Source organism: Macrotis lagotis, chromosome 2, assembly GCF_037893015.1.
Source record: "Macrotis lagotis isolate mMagLag1 chromosome 2, bilby.v1.9.chrom.fasta, whole genome shotgun sequence".
NCBI lineage: Eukaryota > Metazoa > Chordata > Mammalia > Peramelemorphia > Peramelidae > Macrotis > Macrotis lagotis.
The window spans coordinates 203743866-203762424 of NC_133659.1; the positions used below are offsets into that span (position 1 = coordinate 203743866).

At 38.5% G+C, this 18559-nt stretch overlaps 1 pseudogene; it reads left to right on the top strand.

Annotated features, from left to right (window-relative positions):
- Positions 1-4932: 4932 nt before the first annotated feature.
- LOC141511406 (translationally-controlled tumor protein-like) lies at positions 4933-6043 on the top strand (annotated as a pseudogene).
- The last annotated feature ends 12516 nt before the right edge of the window (positions 6044-18559 follow it).

Consider the following 18559-nt stretch of genomic DNA (forward strand, 5'->3'; position numbering starts at 1 on the left):
ATATAACTTGGTTACACAGAAATGCCAGAAAAAGGGAAACTAAATAGTTAATGTTTTACCAGAATGACATGGTAACATTATAGTTTCAGGAGTTTATTAGTATAGATTCTAGTAATGTTAGTTATTTCAGAGAGTAATGGAACAAGTGGGGACCTAAGAACAGAAGAGCTCCCAAGAAAGATTTTGGACCTGCCTCCTTATGAGAAAAGTTATGTGGTCCATTCTATCTGAAGAGGGGAGCAGGTGATATTCCAATTAGGCTGTAAGATTTTTTTTAAGTAGCTGTTTGCCTTCTCAAAAGTTTTACCAGTTAAAATCAAGAAGTATTAAATATTAAATCCTTTGAATGGAAAATGTTTTCTGGAAAGTGGAATCATGTCTGTGGTTTATATAGCTAGTTCAGAACAGTATTAACTACAGTCAAAAAAAGTTAATGAAAAAGAATAGTGGAACAAAATATTAAGGGGAAATGTAAGTTGTATAGTTTGAATAAGAGGTTCTGAAAGTACTGGGAAGGGAATCAAGGCATAGCGACAATTGGGGGTTTTGAACCATTTGTTAAGTATGGAAATTGGTTAAAGCATGTAGACAGAAGATTTGGACAGGTTTGATAAGTAAAGTATAAGTAAAAGGATTGATTTGGGGGATTTGGGGAGCCTTGGGAAGTGATTTCAAAATCAATTTTAAAAAAGGGGGTAGTATAAAAAGCTAAAAGTTCAAATGGAGATATATATTTAAATGAGGTTAGGGGAATCTGAAAATTGCATTCAAGTGCCACTTTTGCAATATCTGGCAGTGAATTGATTGGAAAAGCAATAAACCCAATAATATGAACAGTTTGATATGAAAGCAATTGTTAGGTAAATGTTAATTTTTTATTATGTTATCATTGCTTCTATAATGTGCTAATCTTTTGTACAAAGTAATCTGAAGATATATGTAAACTGAATGAAGGGGTTTGTTGTAAAAAAAAGAGGTTTTTTTTTATTTTAATGTTTTATGGCTCCTCCAGAGTCATAGGAGGAAAAAGAATTAATGGAAATGCTGTAATAGACAAGAACAGAATGGCCTTGGTGGAAGCTGGCAGTCTGCCAAAACTATTGTCAGGGTAGACTGTGAATCAAGCTTTAGAATTACTAAACAAGGGGAATCAGGAAACACCAATTCAAAATATTTTTAGGGTATAGTTCATGTATCTGAGAAAAAAAATCTGGGGTTAGTGAGTAATGATAAACAGCAAAGATAAAGAATTAGTACATATTCTTTTAATATCTCAAATTGAGGGGAATCTCCAATTGCCAGAACATAAAGTGTCCTAATATTAAGAAAAGGTGGTCCGTAAAGATAGAAAACTCTTATAAGATAGAGCATTGAGAAGTTAAGATTGCACTGATAAAGTTAAGAAGAATTTGCAAACATTTTTTAGGCTTTGAAAAAGAAAATGATTTAAGGTTATTTTGAATATGACTTTTGGAATTTAAGAGAAGTATAAAGAAAATCCAGTAAGGGATTTTTAGCAACAACTGGTCTTAAGACTTTTTCTGTGCTGCAAAATTCTAGGGTAAAGGGAATATACATGAAATTGAAATATGTAGTGAAAATTAGTAAATTTTGTATAAGAACAGATTTAAACAACTTTTTTTTGAGAATTTAAGATTCTGTTACAACAATGAACAATGAATGTATTGAGGTTTAACCTATCACATTTGTAAAGATTTGTAAAGATTTGTTTTGAGAAAACTAGAGAATACCTTGCCAACAGATCAAGGTATTTTTGGCCCAGAGAATTTGTGAAAGGCTTTGTTTATTTTTTTCACCTCATGTTTATAGAAGGGAATATCTATATGTAAGATCAATGTTGGGTGGCTAGGTCGTGTAGTGGATAAAGCACGGGCCTTGGAGTCAGGAGTACCTGGGTTCAAATCCAGTCTAAGACACTTAATAATTACCTAGCCTTGGGCAAGCCACTTAACCCCATTTGCATTGCAAAAAAAAAAAAAACAAACCTAAAAAAAAAGAAATTATCATATATATAAGACTAAATTCATGGAGAATCTTATTTTCTTTGTTTTGAAAATAGAAGTGTATTTGGAAGAAGAGATAAATAAGCTTATAAAGCACAAATTCAGAAGAAGCTGGTGTGTAAAAGATACTTAATTATAAGGTTAACTTTAAGAGAACCAGTTGTTTTGTTTTACTTTAAGAGAATGAGATGTCAGCATGAAAACTTTGTTTCATGTAGGTTAAGGATTTAATGTTTAAATTTTAAAGATGTAAAATTGCAAATTTCTTCCCCCATGTTAAAATGCAGATTCAGAAGGATAGTGTAACTGCAAGATACTACAAGATACTCTTTCCAATAATGTTGTATAAATGTGGGGGACTTTGGAAAATGATTAGGAAATTAAAAATTATGTAATTCTAATTAGATGACTTATCAATGAATAAAATATTGAAGAGTGTTATCAAGCATGTGATCTATCTTTGGAAATATAAGCTATTTTACTGTGATGTGGTCGAACCTGGAATTAATGATTGATTGCTTTGTAAGGATAATGAGGGAAATTATCAAAGGTCATGACCCTCTGGGTTCCCTGAAATTTTTAAATGATGTGTTGGGACCTTGCTCTGGAACTGTAGGTCCAGGTATAAATGTAATAATGGAAAGATTGTTTTGTGAAATCTAGTTCTTAATGAATTACACTTATTACTGTTTTATTAAATTTAGAGATATTCTAATGGGTTGAATGAATTCAGAAAAGTAATAATTTATATTTCAAACATGGTTAATTAAACAGGTCTATTATAGAGAATTGTTTGCATAAGAACTTGCCAATCATACATATATGTGTATGTGTGTGTGTGTGTGTGTGTGTGTGTGTGTGTATAAATTGGAATATTTCTGATAATATGTGTCTGTAGATAAATATATAAATAAATATATATAGCTTTATAATCCTAAATCTGTGGTTGTTTGCTTTGAAGTAAAAGCACCTGAGTAACATGGGAATGAAAATAATGATAATAATTTGTGATTTTTTTTTTGTGACAATCTCTGGCTAATTGTTATGTGAGAATTCTTAGAATAATCTCCTAGCTAAAAGAGGTGTGTATTTATTGTAATACAGCAGACTAGCCAAGAGGCCTCTAATATATTATCTTTGTCCAAAGATAAAACAGATATGGTTTCAGACAAAGAGATGTGGGTCTAAGATTAGAAGTTAGTGCCACCTGGAGGTTAGGCCTTCTGGTTGAATTATGAAACAGAGTTGTGAGAAGTTTTTTGGGTTTTGTTTTTTTTTTGGTATGTTAAGAAATACCCCAGATGCTGGGAGAATGTGACTGCTTTTTGAATGTTTAGAAAACCACTTTATTTAATGTATTCTGATGGCAAGGACACTGAGAGTAGTTATGGGTGATATATGTGTAGAGAAGGAGGCTGATTGTGAGCCCCTCCCCCCCCAATCCAGATTAGAATTAGCATTTAGTCCTTGTGAAGTGGATTCACTTGGAGATCTAATTAGATAGAATTACTATTTTAGATCATGGGACTTTTCGATTGGCTTTTGTTTTGTTTTGTGTCTGACATCAGGTATGATCAACAAAGAAAGTGCTGTTGAGTCAATGCTCTCTTGAAGTCTGGAATCCCGAAGGAGGTTTGGACACTACACAGGTGACAGGTATATTGGGAGAAAAAGCTGAAGGGGCGACTTTTCAGGTCAACCTGAGGTTGGACCCTTTTGACTTGACTTCCCCAAATGTGACATTTGAATAATGTATCATCAGATAAGGCATTTGACTATCCACATGACCTCTGCCTGAAAACTGATATTCAAAATTATATCTGTAAAGGAATTTTCCTTTTTTTTTTTTTTTGCAAGGCAAATGGGATTAAGTGGCTTGCCTAAGGCCACACAGCTAGGTAATTATCAAGTGTCTGAGACCAGATTTGAACCCAGGTACTCCTGACTCCAAGGCCTGTGCTCTATTCACTGCATCACCTAGCTGCCCCGTAATTTTCCTTTGATGTCCTAGATATTTATAATAAATCACTAAAAGTCAATCTGACATAAAAATTTTAAGTCAAGTGGAGTTTAATAGCTAGAGAAGCCAGCATGTGGTTTTTAACCTCTGCTGTTAGCTATATGTTTTGAGAATTAAGATTATTTTATTTTGTTTTATTTTATGCTAGGAAGAGGATATTTAGGTAAGAAGAATAAAGAAGGTTATGTAATCTCAAGATACATTTCTGTGCAGTAGCAGTTTCAAGTTTTACTTTGAGAAGGCAATGTAAGCCAGTTGAGTATATCAGGAGAAGAATCACCTATAGTTTAGTTAAGAAATATTTTGGGGGGGGGCGGAGCCAAGATGGTGACAGGAGTGGATAGTGTCTTAGGCGCTCTCTCATAAATCTTCGAAACTAAGGACTTCAACTAAATTTTCGAGAGACAGAACCCACAGAGGGACCCAGTGAGACAGTTCTCCTACTCAAGGTAACCTGGAAAAGAGCAGAAAGGCTCTGCTCCCCAGGTTGGAGGGGCAGCTGCTAGAGGGGTGTCCACCAGAGCAAAAGAACTTCAGCCTCCAGGGGCATCCCCAGGGCGCTGGGAACCGCAGCTCACAGCAGCGAGGGAGTTTCCTGATCCATGCCCCGGGGAGCACCCAGCACAAATTGGGGGAACAGCCAGGGGACCTCTGTCAGAGCTAGCACTTGAATTTCAGCCCTCAGGGTACACAGAGAGCAGCCTGGCCACTGCATTCCAGATCCAGGAAACATAAGCAGGCAGAGTCAGTAAGCAGGAGCCCCCAGGGCATGAGCCCATTGAGCTGAGGGAGGGGAGTGAAGAGAGACTGCAGAGCTCTGTCCTCTGCCTCTGGAACAGGACTCTGGGGCTCTGACCACATTCAGATCCTGATCAAAATCTAGACCCCCCCATAGAACAGCAGGGCCCCCCCACCTCGGCCCCCTGGCAGAGGGGGGCGCTTATGGTCATTCACAGACCGGGAGGGAGGACAGAGCCTCACACACTGAGAACCTTGTGGGAGTGTCCCAAAAGCTCAGGAAGCACCCCCAAAACAGGCTTAGGCTGGGAAAATGAGCAAGCAGAGAGAAAAAAGAGGAACACCATTGAGAAATACATTATCTATGATCCCAAGAAGGATCAAAATACTCAGTCTGAAGATGAGGAAGCACAAGCTCCTGCATCTAAAGACTCCAAGAAAAACAGAAATTGGGCTCAGGCTATGGCAGAGCTCAAAAAAGACTTTGAAAATCAAATGAGGCTTTTCTGCCAGCTCCCCCCTCCCCCCAGTGCCACCATGATCATCTACTGGGACCTCATCAGCCATGATGAGATATTCTCCAACATTTACAAGATCCGGGAGATCGCAAACGGGCTGTGCCTGGAGGTGAAGGGGAAGATGGTCAGTAGGACAGAGGGTACCATTGATCATTCACTCATCAGTGGAAATGCCTCTGCTGAAGGTCCTGGGGGTGAAGGAACAGATGCCACCGTAATCACTGGAGTTGATATAGTAATAAACCATCATCTGCAAGAAACTAGTTTCACAAGAGTCCTACAAAATGTACATCAAAGACTACATGAAATCAATCAAAGGCAGACTTGAAGAAAACAAGCCAGATAGAGTAAAACCTTTTATGATGGGAGCTGCAGAACAAATCAAACATATCCTTGCTAATTTTAAAAACTATCAGTTCTTCATAGGTGAAAACATGAATCCAGATGGCATGGTGGCCCTCCTGGACTTCCGTGAGGATGGTGTGACCCCATATATGATTTTCTTTAAGGATGGTTTAGAAATGGAGAAATGTTAACAAATTCAGCTGATTACTTTGAATCACTTGTCATCATAACTGGCTGCTGCTTTTTGTCATCTACACAACCACCAGGACTTGGACAAACTTGGACTGATGTCATCTTGAGCTTTATTCCTTTATTTTTGACCTTGATTTATTTGGAGTGGAGGCATTGTTTTAAAAAACATGTCATGTAGGTTGTCTAAAATAAAATGCATTTAACCCCCCCCCCAAAAAAAAGGGGGCGGCTAGGTGGCGTAGTAGATAAAGCACCGGCCCTGGAGTCAGGAGTACCTGGGTTCAAATCCAGTCTCAGACACTTAATAATTACCTAGTCCCATGGCCTCAGGCAAGCCACTTAACCCCATTGCCTTGCAATAAAAAAAAAAAAATCAAATGAGGGTGTTAGAAGAAGAACTGGGAAAAGAAATGAGAGAGATGAAGGAAAAACATGAAAATGAAGTCAGCAGCCTAGTCAAGGAAATCCAAAAAAATGCTGAAGAAAATAGCATGCTAAAAACCAGCTTAGGTCAAATGGATAAAACAGTTTAAAAAGTTATTGATGAGAAGAGTGCTTTAAAAAGCAAAATTGGCCAGATGGAAAAAGAGATAAGAAAACTCTCTGAGGAGAACAAATCCTTCAGACAAAGCATAGAACTCAGGGAGATTGATGAATATACAAGAAATCAGGACTCATTACTTCAAAACCAAAAAAATGAAAAATTAGAAGAAAATATGAAACATCTCATTGAAAAAAACAACTGATATGGAAAACAGATTTAGGAAAGATAATTTAAAAATTATTGGAATACCTGAAAGTCATGATCAGGAAAAGAGCCTTGACATCATTTTCAAAGAATTACTACAGGAAAATTGCCCTGAAAGAAGCAGAGGGCAAAATAGAAATGGAGAGAATCCACCAATCCTCCTGAAAAAGAGATCCCAAAAACCAATCCCCAGGAATATTATAGCCAAGTTCCAACACTCCCAAGTCAAAGAGAAAATATTACAAGCAGCCAGAAGGACACAATTCAAATATCGTGGAGCCACAGTCAGGATCAAATAGGACTTAGCAGCAACTACATTAAAAGCTCATAGGGCTTGGAATATAATATACCGGAAGGCAAAAAAGCTTGGAATGCAACGGAGAATCAACTACCCAGCAAAAATGAATGACCTCTTCCAGGGAAAAAGATGGACTTTTTTTTTCTTTTTTCTTTTTTTTTAGGTTTTTGCAAGGCAAGTGGGGTTAAGTGGCTTGCCCAAGGCCACAAAGCTACATAATTATTAACTGTCTGAGACAGTATTTGAACCCAGGGACTCCTGACTCCAGGGCCAGTGCTTTATCCACTGCACCACCTAGCTGCCCCAAAAGATGGACTTTCAATGAACCAGGGGAATTTCAAATGTTCCTGTTGGAATGGCCAGAGCTGAACAGGTTTGATCTTCAATTACAGGACTCAAGTGAAGCATAGAGATTGGAGGAGAAGGGGAAAATATGAGGGACTTAATGATGATGAACTGCATGTATTCCTGCATAGAAAAGTGACACTGATAATACTCATATGAACCTTCTCATTTAATAGAGCATGTAGAAGGAGCTTTTATAGATGAAGCACAGGAGAGAGCTGAATTTGAAGATAAAATATGGTATAAAAATGGAGTCAATAGAAAAAAGGGAAATGTAATGGGAGAAAGAAAAAGGAGAGGGGGAATAGGCCAAGATATTTCATATAATAAGATTTTTCTTTATTACAATGAGTTATTGCAATGATATGAAAGGGGGGAAGGCAAGGGGGAATGAGGGAAACTTCGCTCTCATCAGAGGTGACTAGGAGAGGAAACAGCAAATATACTCAATGGGGTATAGACATCTGGAGTAAGAAGGAGGGGGGGACAGGGGGAAGGGGGGGATGTGAGTGATGGAGGAGAGGATGGACCATGTGGGGAGAGTGGTCAGATATGACACATTTTCTTTTTTACTTCTTGCAAGGGGCTGGGATTGGAAGGCCTGTCTGGGACCATAGGGCCAGGTGGATGCTAGGCCTAAGGGGTGGTATGGGGGCTTGGGGGCCTCTTGGCCCCAGGACCAGGGATCTGTCTGCTGTGCCACTCAGCTACCCTACAGCAGAGTCAGAGTGAGAGGAGAGAGAAAATATAGTACATGGTAGTGGAGAAATAAGAAAGGAGGGACTTGCGATCAGCAATGGCAACGGTGGATAAATATGGAAGTAACTTTTGTGATGGACTTATCATAAAGAATGTGATCCACTCACGACAGAGTTGATGGTGTTGGAACAAAGACTGAAACACATTTTTTGTTATTATTATTTGGGGGAGGGTGCAGGGCAAGTGGGGCTGGGTGGCCTGCCTGGGGCCACATAGCAGGGTGATCATTGGGTGTCTGGGGCCGGATTTGGACCCAGGTGCTCCTGGCTCAAGGGCCAATGCTCTGTCTGCCACCCAGCCACCCCTACTATTATTATTATTTTATTTTATTTTGGGTCTTTTTTTTTTTTGTTTTTTGCAGGGCAGTGGGGTTGGGGTGGCTTGCATGTCACACAGCTGGGTGATTGTTGGGTGTATGGGGCCAGATGTGGGCTCAGGTGCTCCTGGCTCCAGGGCTGGTGCTTCATACATTGCTCCACCTGGCCATACCTACAATTATTACTATTATTTTTTTTATTTTAATTTTTTCTCTCCCCTTTATCGCTCAAGCGAGTCTATATTTTTTGGGGTAAGGGGGTATTTTGTTTACTTTTAAACAAGAAAATTTTATTAATGTATAAAAAACACTATTTGTAAGAAAAATGTGCATACCCTTTGATCCAGCATACCACTCCTCGGTCTATACCCTGAAGAGATGATGAAAAAGGGTAAAAACATCACTTGTACAAAAATATTCATAGCAGCCCTGCTTGTGGTGGCAAAGAATTGGAAATCAAGTAAATGTCCTTCAATTGGGGAATGGCTTAGCAAACTGAGGTATATGTATGTCATGGAACACTATTGTTCTATTAGAAATCAGGAGGGATGGGATTTCAGGGAAGCCTGGAGGGATTTGCATGAACTGATGCTGAGTGCGATGAGCAGAACCAGAAAAACACTGTACACCCTAACAGCAACATGGGGGTGATGATCAACCTTGATGGACTTGCTCATTCCATCAGTGCAACAATCAGGGACAATTTGGGACTGTCTGCAATGGAGAATACCATCTGTATCCAGAGAAAGAGCTGCAGAGTTTGAACAAAGACCCAGGACTATTACCTTAAATTTAGGGAAAAAAAACCCTGATATCTTATTGTCTGATCTTGCTATCTCTTATACTTTATGTTTCTTCCTTAAGGATATCATTTCTCTCTCATCACACTCAATTTGGATCAATGTTTACCATGGAAACAATGTAAAGACTGACAAACTGCCTTCTGTGGGGGTGAGGGGTGAGGGGTGGGGGGAGGGAAGTAAGATTAGGGGAAAAATTGTAAAAGTCAAAATAAATAAAATCTTTAATAAAAAAGAAACATTTTGGGAAAAAAGAATTTATTTTAGTTAAGGATAATCGAGTTATTATTTTAATGAAGAGAGCAAGAGATTGAGGCTATTTGTATGTCACTTGCTGTACACTCTTTGTACAAAGATGGTCATCTAATGTAAATGTTATAAGCTCAAGTTAACTTGATAATTTTCAACATTCAATTGTGAAGTGAACAATTATGGAAGTTGTATTTTTGTTAAAGTAAAGTATGTATATCAATGTGACAGTGAGCAAGGAAAAATGTGAATTTTGAAACCTTTAGAATTTTATGGTCTAATGATGAAAATGTGAATCTTTCTGATAAGAAGTTCCTTTACCAGAAGAGGAGATCTCAACAAGTCATCTGAATTGGAGACTGGAATGGACTCTGCAGATACAGAAAGATATTGAATGTTTCCAGGGGAAGAAAGAGAAACCAGAGTTCATCTTTCTCCATTGTGTCTCTGTGTATATGTGTGTGTGTGTGTGTGTGTGTGTGTGTGTGTGTGTGTGTGTGTGTGTGTGTGTGTGTGTGTATGAGTTGTTTGGTCAGGGTTCCAAGGAGAAGATGGATCCCAAGTGGACAGGAAGAGAGAGAATAGAACCTGAGAGGGTATCAAGGATAGTGTGAGAGGACTTCAGATGCCAAATATATATACAAATATATATTTAGAAAAAAAACGGGAGGGTTTGAGTGGGATATTCCCTCTTAAGAGTTAATATTCCTAGTGAAGTCCTCTCAGGATTAAAAATCATTAAAACAAAGACAGACCATTACTCTTAGACTATTCTTAGAAGAAAGAGGGAGAGAGAGCCTGCATTTCAAGCCAGGCACTCTCCCAGTTCTGTTGGGGGAGGGGGAATAGTGCACTATTTCCAGAAAGACCCTGCATTTTTAGTTAGTCACATATTTGATGATAAAACTATGGTAAGTGGGAGAACAGTAGACTGTTCCCATGAGAAAAACCTTGCATTCCAAATTAGCTCATAAGACTCTCTTATTTGATATAAGTAGACTGTTACTTCAATAAGATAGTTATAATCCTGAAGGTTTTTCTCAATATCTGGATGGTGAGGTAATATTTTATGAAAACTTTTCATTCTTTTCTTTGCTGCTGGGGTAGATTTTTCACACATAGAATGTAACTCTGAAGACTAATCAATGAGTCGACAGAGAGGGATGATAGGAAGAAGGAGGGTATCACATTAAACCATATAATCTTGCTTGACTGTCAATTCAGGGCAGCTCCTTGATCTTCACTTTGTGAGATTTGGAGTGTGCCCTTTTCTCAAGAAAAGCCAAAATAAACTTTTTTGTTCAGAGGAGTCTCTATATTTTTTTAAGTGCATTTTTATCCCATACATTATCATTTCAGTGAATTTACATTTCACAAGAGGATTAGGCTGAACCATGAGGAGGAAGTCAGAGGCCCACAGAAAATGCCAGACAAGCCCAGACAATAGTTCCTTAATATTATAGGAAAGGCTAGACAAATATTTCCCTAATGTTCCTCTTTCATCATAAACGTCCCTAACATTAATATTAATTCATTTATTTTCCAAGAGGAAGGCTATCTCTTAGAGTGGCAAAATTCTGTGATGCAAGATCACATCCTTATGCACTCATTCATAACAAGAAAGAGATCTAGAACAACATAAATCAGATATTATAGAAAACATGACAGTGTTAAAAGTTTTGTTGGCCATTATATCCCAGGTCCCTTATCTATCTGTCAATAAGATTTTATTAAGCCCCTACCAGGGGCAGCTAGGGTGTCATAGTGGATAGAGCACTGGCTCTGGAGTCAGGCGTACCTGAGTTCAAATCCAGCCTCAGACACTTAATAATTACTTAGCTGTGTAGCCTTGGGCAAGCCGCTTAACCCTATTGCCTTGCAAAAAAAAACAACCCCCCCCCCAAAAAAAAACCTCCTACTACTGTGTATCAGGGATAGCTAGGTGGTAGAACAGATAGAGTGTTTTCCTAAATTCAAATCTGGCCTCAGACTGTGAGACTGTGTAAATCACATCACCCTGTTTGCCTCAGTTTCCTCACCTATAAAATGAGCTGGAAAAGGAAATTGCAAAATAGCTTACCATCTTTGCTTTTTTTTTTTTTTAAAGTAATCTGGGTTAAGTAATTTGTCCAGGATCACACAGCTTATTGGAGGTCGAATTCAGATCCTCCTGTCTCCAGGGTACTGTGCAGCCTAGGGGCCCCTCCAGTATCTTTGCCAAGAAAACCCAAATGCAATTACAGAGTCTGACTCAAGTGAACAAAACAAAGAAACAAACAAAAAAAACCCAACTATGCCAGACATTGTAGTAAGTGCTGGGGGATACAAAGAAAAAAAAAAACAGTCCCTGTATTTCTTGCCTTCTCAGTGGATGGGGGAGGGGATGCAGGAAGGGAACTAATTTGCAACTGAAAATAAAAATAAAATTTAAAAATAGGCTCTCAATAAATTCACAATCTAATGAGAGACAACATGCAAACAAATGTGTACAAACAAGCTATACACAGTATAAATAAAAATGATAATGTTTATGATTGAAATAACAGAGGGAAAGCATTAGAATTAAGAGGTATTGAGAAAGACTTCCTGTGGAAAATGGGATTTTAGCTGAGATTTGAAAGAAGCCAGGGAAGCTAAATGAAAAAGGAGAAGCTTCTAGACAAGGGTGCAGCTAGAGAAAATAATCCAGAGCTGAGAGATGTAACATCTTATTCAGGAAACAGCAAAGCCAGTCTCACTGAACCTGAAGTATGGATTGTGTAAAGTATAAAAAGTCTGGAACCATGGGGGTGGAGGATTCAAAGTCATGGAATTTTTGCCCCAGCTTTTCTGTGTCCTTCACAGGGGACTGAAGCAAGGGTGGGAATTATTTTTTCTCCGTATTTCAAAGTGTTGTCGGATAGGTATTTAACTAACCACTTTGGGGAGAAGGGAGAGCATATGAGGTGAATGACACCCCAGGCAGGAGCTTATTTAATGACTCATTCATCAACTTGCAAACATCTGGACCCAGTGGCACTCTTTCCAACTTGGCAAATGGACTTGAAAGCTTATACTTGAAGGAAACACTCTTAAACTAAAAGCTGGACTTGGGAGAAGGTACTAGCTTTTAAATCTGAAAATGAAGAAAGTTGATTCCCAGCTCCAGGAACATGGAGGCGGTGATAAAAAGGTTGCCTAGCTTTAAAGGGGCAGTCAATCAGAACCTTGCAGATTGGGCCAATTTATAGTTCATGCAATCAAGTCTACAATTAGGAAAGAACTAGACTTATCAAAACTTAAGGATATGCCAGGCTTCTGAATGAAAGTCAAACCTAGGACATTATTTATGTGTTCTAATTGAGGTTTGAAAATGACCTTCCCTCTAACTCCAGAGTAGAAGGAATAAACTAGTGTAGAAAGTAGAAAAAGGTGTGTGGGATAAAAATTCACTTTAAAAAATATAGAATACTCTGAGAAAAAAAAAAAAGGGCACACTCCAAGTCTCACAAAGGTAATGAAGATCAAGGAGCTGCCCGAAATTGGCAGTCAAGCAAGGTTATATGGCCTAATAGGATCCCCTCTTCCTCCTCCCTATTGTCCCTCTATGTCAACTTATTGGTTAGTCTTCAGATTTACATTCTACTTGTGAAAATCTACCCCAGCAACAAAAGAATGAAAGGTTTTCATAAAATATTACCTCACCATCCAGATGGTGAGAATAACCTTTAGGATTATAACTATCTTATTAAAGTAATGTAACTTGTCTTGGAACACAAGGTTTAGGAACAGTCTACTTATCATCAAACAAGAGGGGTCTTGTGAGTTTTTTTGAATGCAAGATTTTTTCATGGGGAAAAGTCTACTATTCTAGTAGTTTGTAAAAAGTAGTTTTATCAAAAGTTAAGAGAGTGAGCCACCTGTTTGGAATACAAGGGGCTTTTTTTTTTAGGATTTTGCAAGGCAAATGGGGTTAAGTGGCTTGCCCAAGGCCACACAGCTAGGTAATTATTAAGTGTCTGAGACCAGATTTGAACCCAGGTACTCCTGACTCCAGGGCCAGTGCTCTATCCACTGTGCCACCTAATCACCCCCTCATCCTTTGTTTTTGAAAAATGACATATGGGTGATGTCTTCACTTGTCAGTCAATTGGATTTAAGTGAAGCAGAGTTGCATAAAGTCTCACTATGTGTGTGAGTGTATGTGGGTACTTATATAGATATGCATGCATGTATATATGTATGTATGTATGTGTGTATATATTTTTTCTCATTTATCATTTCATCAGGAGGCTAACACTCTAGTGAATAGTTTAGAACCTAGTTGGACTCTTTATAAAGTGGGCACACAAGATTGGCTGCCATTGGACATTTTTCCAGGCTATTAAGATACATTAGGATACCATTAGAATACAGGAGCTTGTGCTTTCCTAATATATAAGCTTCCAAGAACCTAGGATGACTTCTTTGCCCTCTTGAGACCCCAGAGGAGCACTTTAATGAAGAAATAAAATGATAATTACAAAGTATCCTCAATGAACCATGTTCCAACTCTTTACCCTCCTCTACCCTTCTCAACCACCACCCCCTACACATGCACACCCAGGACATTAATCCTAGACAACAGCCCAATTTTGCTTATTTCCCATCCCCATTCTCGTTGGTTATTTTGGTAATTCAGATTACTTCCAATCCTACACAGTAAATGTTTTTAAGAGCAATCACAGCAACCAAGGGGTGGGTAAAGTCTTTCTATGTTTATCAAGGCTAGTCAACAGACAACAAAGTTTGTCTCAAGGTTCAGATTCAAAGATTTATTTACTGGCTGAACTGGGCATTTCAGGGTCCAGGCTGACCTCTATTTCTCAGTGATGGATTTCAGGAAGAAGAGGTCTCTGAACAGTTCAAATGGGGTTAAACTATATAAAAAAAATCAATCAATAAAAATATTATTGTGTGTGTGTTTATTTTAACTTTCACACTTAAAAACTTTAATCTTGCCCAAATTTTGTCTGATATCTAGACTGGAAAGTTAGGGAATGAAGGGGATAAAGTCTGATATTTCTTTTTTTTTCTTTTTTTAGGTTTTTGCAAGGCAATGGGGTTAAGTGGCTTGCCTGAGGCCACACAGCTAGGTAATTATTAAGTGTCTGAGACCGGATTTGAACCCAGGTACTCCTGACTCCAGGGCTGGTGCTTTAGCCACTAGGCCACCTAGCCTCTGATATTTCTTCAGGAGAATACTATAGATTAGAATGAGCAGAGCTATGGGTTATGTCTCTTCCGCTCCTCCTCCCCTGACAAGCAACTCCTAGTATGTAGGTTGATGTTACCATGACCGAAATGTAAAGAGCAAACTGACCTTGCTCCTTTATCTACTTAGTCCAGATGTCCAAACATTCCTCAGGGCCGTAGGAGAAACATGTCTTTGTTTGAATTATGTGCTTTTCTTTAAATCAATTTACAAGCTTAGATTGTGAAGATGACAATCTTAACTAATGAGGATGGGTCAGTGTGGGGGGAGGAATCACATTAGGAATCATATATATTGCTTCTGCTGCTTGTACCCATTGCTTCACTCTACCATATGTATGGTTGAGTTGATGCCCACTTCTCGAGAATCAAATAAAGACTCTTCATATCTTGAGAAATCTCCAAAATTTATTGGGTGGGGTCCATCCACACAGGAAGAACATGAAAATCTCCTCAATTTTCTGCTGGTGCCTATGCTAGTGGCAATAGGAAAGATATTCTTTGGAGAAAAGGCTTTGAAAGTCATTTTCTGCCTCCAAAGGGTGTTTCTTTCCATTATAAATCTCCCCAGAACCCAAGGTCTAGCTCAGCCCCACCCAAGAACTCTGGGCTCCTAAGGACTTGGGTCCATTTTAATGAGGGGATAGCCTGAGTCCAGAGAAAGACATGGTCCCTCTCTGCCTGTAATTCCATCCTAGGCTAAAATTTCACTGAATTCTAAAAAACAAAAACAAAACTTCTCTTCTCTCCTTTCCCTTACAACAGAGGACCTCACCTTAGAGTTACATCAAGAGAGTTGAGGCTATCCATTATCACAACCCCCTCTTCTTGATTCTGTGTTTCACATTCCCTGGAAACCAGTCTATTCTCTCCTCCTTCACTCAGAGAGAAAAAGGTGATCTTTCTAGCAAAACTTAATCTCTCTTAGTTTCCTGATTTTCCTTTAATGTCACTGTCATTACACTAAGCTTATCATATATAAATCTTATTTGTAGAGTTATTTGCATATCATTTTTCCCATTAGACCTTGGCATTAATTAGTCTGACCTTTAATAAATTGTCTTGACTTGTTATGCATTGATTCCATTTCTTTCCATCTCCTAATCCAATTTCTTCAATCATTCCCTCTCACATTCTAATATTTAATCTTCTTTTGTCCTCTTTCTCTTGACAACACATAAACTAGGTATCACACATCCATAAAACAAAGAAACAAACTGACTTTACTTCCCTTAGGCCATCATCCTGAGGTAGTCATCCCTTGCATTGTCAAAGTCCTAGAAGAAGCTATCTTCACTCAGAGACTACTTCCTCATCTCCTACTCCCTTCTAAACCTAATACTCCAATGGTATCAATAATCTTTTTTTAATTTAATTTTTTTTTTTTTTAGGTTTTTGCAAGGCAATGGGGTTAAGTGGCTTGCCCAAGGCCATACAGCTAGGCAATTATTAAGTGTCTGATTTGAACTCAGGTACTCCGGACTCCAGGGCCAGGCTCTATCCACTGCCCCACCTAATCTTTTTTTAAAAAAATAAATTTTTCTCTCATCACACTCAATTTGGATCAATGTACAAAATGGAAACAATATAAAGACTGACAAATTGCTTTCTGTGGGGGGTGGGGGGAGGGAAGTAAGATTAGGGGAAAAATTGTAAAACTCAAAATAAATAAAATCTTTTATAAAAAAATAATAAGGGCAGCTAGTTGGCACAGTGGAAAAAGCACCAGCCCTGGAGTCAGGAGTACCTGGGTTCAAATCTGGTCTCAGACACTTAATAATTACCTAGCTGTGGCCTTGGGCAAGCCACTTAACCCCATTTGCCTTGCAAAAACCTAAAAAAAAATAATAATAATAAATTTTATGGATATCTTTTGTCTAAATTTCCCCTGTAACCAATAATCTTTTAGTAATTAAATACAAAGTCCTTTTCTCCATTCTCATCATTCTTGACAATCTACAGCATTTGATATTGATATTCTTGAGTATACCTCCCTCCTGAATACTCCCCTCTTAGGGGTATCATCACATTTCACTTTCTTGGTTCTCCTTCTACCATCTGAGTATTCCATCTCAACTTCCTTTGCTGGATCATCACCAATATCCCATCTTCCAGGGCAGCAGGTGGCATAGCACCAGCCCTGGAGTTGGGAGGACCTGAGTTCAAATTTGACCTCAGACATTTAATAATTACCTAGATGTGTGACTTTGGCAAGTCACTTAAACCCACTGCCTTAAATAAAATTTTTTTTTTAAATCTCATCTTCTTTGCATGGGTTTATCACAGGGCTCTCCTGTTTCCTCTTCTCTCACTATATTTTCTTTCTTGTTGGACTCATCAGTTCCTATGGGTTCAATTATCATCTTTATGCAAATGACCCCAAATAGATGTATTCAACCCTTTTCTCCATCCTGAACTCCAGATCTATAAAGTCCAACTGTCTTGTTGGACTTCTCTGCCTGAGCATCCCAAATACACCTCTTTTTTTCTATATATACTCCAAATATTTACAGTAATATTTTTATAGCAGCAAAAAATGGATGAATAATTATAGTACCCATTAATTGGACAATTGTAAAACAAATTATAGTGTATGAATTTCTATATGACATTCCATCCCCTGACTGTCCCCCTCTTAACCTCTTAGAATTCTAGGTTTCCTTCAAGACTCTACTTATACACTACTACTTTTGCCAGAAGACCTTTCTTGGTCTCCCAGCTACTACTGCTCTGCCACCTTCCAGTGATCTCAAGGTTACTCCCATAGACATCTTGAATTCAACATGTCCTAACTAGGAGCTCTTTCTCTTTGCCCCAAGCTCACACTTCTTCCTTAAATTCCCAGTCTTCCATTCACCCAGGTTATTAATCTTGGGGGTCATCCTTGCTCTTCCTTTCTCCCAATATCAGTTACTGAATCCTAACAATTCTACCTGTACATTTGCTACATCTCACCCTGCCCTTTCCTCACAGTCATCACCCTATTTCAGACCATCACTTCTCACCTGAACTATTATCACAACCTCGAGCTGTTCCCCTCTCTAATCTCTCCTTCACAAAGATACAAAATTAATATTCCCAAAGCACAAGCATCACTTCCTGAGTTAAAGAACTTCGTGATCCAATATAGTCTCTAGAAATAAAAATACAAATGTCTCTGGAAGTTTAAGCTCTTTGCAAATTGGTTCTATCCAATTTTTTCTAAAAATATTTTTTTTTTATTAATTCTTGTTATTCATCCTACAGTCTGGCCAAACTGGTCTACTTGCTGCTTTACATAATTTCAAATCTGACCCCTGAACTTTTATACAAATTAACCCCTTTTCACCATGCTTGGAATATTCTCCTTCCTTACTTTTATTCTTCAAATTCTCTACTTCCATTTGAGGCTCAATTCAAAAGCCTCCTCTTTCAGGTAACCTTTTTGATCTCCTACAATTAATGCTGTCCACATATCCATAGATGACTCCACATTTACTTCTGCAAATGTTGGGGAGCACTGGCTCCCCAAAGTGGAATTTTTTAATTATGTGATTCAAGGATTGCCTTGCTACAAAACTATGGGGCTGGGACAGCTAGGTGTTGCAGCGGATAGCGCACCAGCCCTGGAGTCAGGAGGATCTGAATTGAAATCCCCTCTCAGACACTTAATAATATCCTAGCTGTGTGACCTTGGGCAGGTCGTTTAACCGAAAATTAAAAGAAAAGCTAAATGGAAGAAAAATGCCTATAGAAATGAAGTTTGCTGCATCATTATCTGAAGTTTTGCTGTAATTATAAATAGCACTCTAGATATGGTGGATATTCCATTCCTAATTCCTTTTCTTAGCATTAGTGTCTGAGATGAATCGAACAAGGGACCATGGGGATTTGGTCAGGTCGCGCTATGTCTCCGGGGGCAGTGCCCCACGGGGGCAGTTCTGACAGTGGTACCGGATACTCAGCCTGAGCTCACAGAGGGGAGAGACACAGTAA